Here is a 3416-nt window from a genome sequence, read left to right on the forward strand (position 1 = left end):
ATAACAAATAATATTATCATTTCGGTCGGTAAATTAATAATAATTATAAAAGAAATATTTTTGTTATGGAAAAATCCAATTGATCCTGGGTGGGAAAAAATAAATTAAAATTTCCAACCGATTTTTGGTCGGTATACATGAAACTTTTTAATTAACATATTTTGGTAGATAATATGCAAGTATGACCAGGTCTTGGTTAAAGATTGACCAATTTTCGGTGTCAGCCGGAATTTTTATATGTGGCAGATGTAGCAGTGTTTCTTTATTGCAGGCAGAGGTGAATCCAGGATTTAAATCTAATGGGTTCCTATAACAATTTCATGTTAATACATAATAGTTTATGGGTTCACAATATAATATTTATAGATAGTTAATGAATTTCTTAGTATGTATACAATATATATGAACAAAAGCTACTGGGTTCCGGTGAATCCGGTCTTCATGATCTGGATCCACCCCTGATTGCGGGACTACTTTTTCCGACCGATGGTGGTTGGTATGTTTGTGTGAAATCTTTTCTTTGACTTTTGTGACCAATTACCTATTTTTTGATCCGGTTTTCTCTTTCGGCCGATTTCAATCGGTATCGTGGACGGTTTTTGACAGAGTTCTAGTAATGTTATCCTTATTTTACCCGTAATAACTTAGGACCCACTTGACATAGAAGTTAACCTCATCACGAGGAAAGAACATGAGAAAACACGTTGAAGTTGAACTTCATACTACCATTTATTTAGTTGTTGACAGTAAGGACAATTTGACACTTCGCAACAGTGGGCTTATGCGTTAAGGGGTCATTTGGGTCACATATTAGTTATTGAAAATTATAACGTATGCATTGTTTATGGTGAATAATAAAGAAAAGATTGTTACGCGTGTCTATTATATTATGCATGGATTGTTATACAACGAATAAATTTGAAGGGATTACTTGTATTAAGATTCAAAACTGCCCGTGGGCTGTTTCCTCCCTTGGTAGGAAGCATTTTTTAAAAGTGAAAAATCGCAATTATCTAAAATGGGATCCTGAGCTCCTACTACTATTAGCAGGACTTTTTTCAAAGAAGATAAAGTTGATCGCAACAAACATTAAGTTTTGTTAAGCTCACGACTCCTCTGGCTTAAGTTACAAACATAACATTGGAAATAAAATTGGTGGGATGTGCCAGGCCAAGGTAATAGTGTAACACCAAGGCGACACTTGAGAACCCCAATAGCAAGCTATCATAAGATATTATAAGATATTAAACTGATAAGAACATATACTACACTTGATCTTAGCCAAAAGGCCGAGAAAGGTATGCTTTCCTTCTTCCCGAGTCGCTCAAATTATAGCTGATGTTCTCTGCTCGTTTCCTTTTCCATACCCGATGTGGGAATACACTAGCAAGACCAACTTTGTGCTTACTCCCTGAGGCTACTTTGGTATTTGCAAACAGTTTACTGAGCTGTTGTAAATAATGGTGAAGTCTTTAGGATATTTAAAATACAATTTCTAATCCTAGGCAAGAACGCACTCTTATTTAGCCAAATCCGCTAAACACCGATCAAAGTTAGTCGGTTATAGCTAATTACCGACCAAAACACGTCCATTTACGTGGGAACGGTATTTTGATGGTCGGAAAGGCTTACCGACCAACGTTGGTCGGTATGCTTTAAACGACCATCTAAATGATTTACCGACCAAAACTGGTCGGAAACATATTTTATTAATTTAATTTTACCGACCAAAATTGGTCGGTGTATTAAATTTATTAATTTTTATTACCGACCAACTTTGGTCGATACATGAAAATATATTTTTTTTATAAATTATTAAAATTAAACAAAACGGACCAACTTTGGTCGGTAATGTAAAAATATATATTTTTTTAAATAATTAAAATTAAATATTGCCGACCATCTTTGGTCGGTAAGCTCAACAGTGCAGGCAGAATACCGACCAAAGTTGGTCGGTAATGTTGAATTCTGGGAATTCTTTGTCCATTAACCGACCAACTTTGGTCGGTAATATGCAATTAATTTTTTTTTTATTATTTACCAACCAAAGTTGGTTGGTTTTTTTGGATTTAATTTTGGCATAAAATGCATGTTTTGTAGCAACACCACCTACTAGCATACCAGTACCCCCAATTCACCTCATAAAACCCCTAATTCACCCTAAATCCATCCACATATCCAACAACAACAACCACCACCAAATATCCAACAACCAAACATCCAATAAATACTCTAAAACTAACAAATTAAAGTTCAATTGAACATAACAATTCAAAACCAAGTTAAAACTAATTACAACAAGTTCAAAATTGTTCAATCTAATTCAAAACTAGTTCTACAAAGTATATAAAATTATTAGTCAAGGGGTGTTTTGTACAACATCATCATCACCGTCTGATGAACTTTCTGTTAGTAAACTGTATTTGTAAAATAATTCTGGAGAAAATAAAATAACATAAACAGAAATATAAACGAAACAAAAGTTAATCCGAGCCCACTGAATTCACATTGTTTCCTTAAGGAATTTAATCCCCTCCTAGTACCCAAGGTTATGAATTATTTTCTCCCAGGATAGAACGAATTACACACTGGTGTAGTGGTACTTCAAACCCCAGTGTTTCAGCGAACACAAAGTTTGGTAGCAAATCACACTTACTATTGCTTTCTTTAAAGTTAAAACAATGCAGAAGAAGGAGGAGAAACTCAGAAAGTCGTATGGAAAATCTGAGAGAATGGACTTATATTTATAGCCAATGTTGGGTTGAAATCTGAAGATGTGCAACTCTTCAGGGTGGTTATTTATGCAAAACGGCCACAACGTAAATGCCATAAGATAAATGGCTATTTACTCAACAATAAAGAGGGAAAATTGAAGAGGGTAGTTAATTTTCTGTTACCAAAATAAAAAACGGAAAAATGGAAACAGTTGAATTTTAATATTAATATTCTTGGATTTAACATTAATATTTTGTTATTAAAACGGATATTTAATAATATTTCTGTTAATATTTACTATTAACAAATAAATTTGGTTCAAAAATTAATCAATCAATCGATCCAAATACGAAGCCGAAGCCGAGCCGAGCGACGACGATGACGACGGCACGAGGCTTGCCTTCTTCTCAACTCTTTAAGAGCTAGAAGAAGAGCAATTGCTTATATACCCATTAAAAACCTCTTCCTTTTCCAATATGGGACAATGTTCCTTCATCAAGGGAGGGGAGGGGAGGACTTAAAATTTCACTCAAAAATTTCATTTCCCTCCATTTTCCATTCACCCTTTTTAAGCCATATTAATGCTTATAACCCAACAATCCCCCACATGAATGGGGAATGGTTATATCACGGAAATATGCATGAAAAACTGTGTTATTCACAAGCAAGGATTAATTGTATCTAGATAAGTAGGTTTTTCC

At 34.3% G+C, this 3416-nt stretch overlaps 1 pseudogene; it reads right to left on the bottom strand.

Moving 5' to 3' along the window:
- Positions 1-1155: 1155 nt before the first annotated feature.
- On the bottom strand, positions 1156-1302 carry LOC138876729 (U2 spliceosomal RNA; annotated as a pseudogene).
- Positions 1303-3416: the final 2114 nt, after the last annotated feature.

Source organism: Nicotiana sylvestris, chromosome 8 (assembly GCF_000393655.2).
Source record: "Nicotiana sylvestris chromosome 8, ASM39365v2, whole genome shotgun sequence".
NCBI classification, from domain to species: Eukaryota; Viridiplantae; Streptophyta; class Magnoliopsida; order Solanales; family Solanaceae; genus Nicotiana; species Nicotiana sylvestris.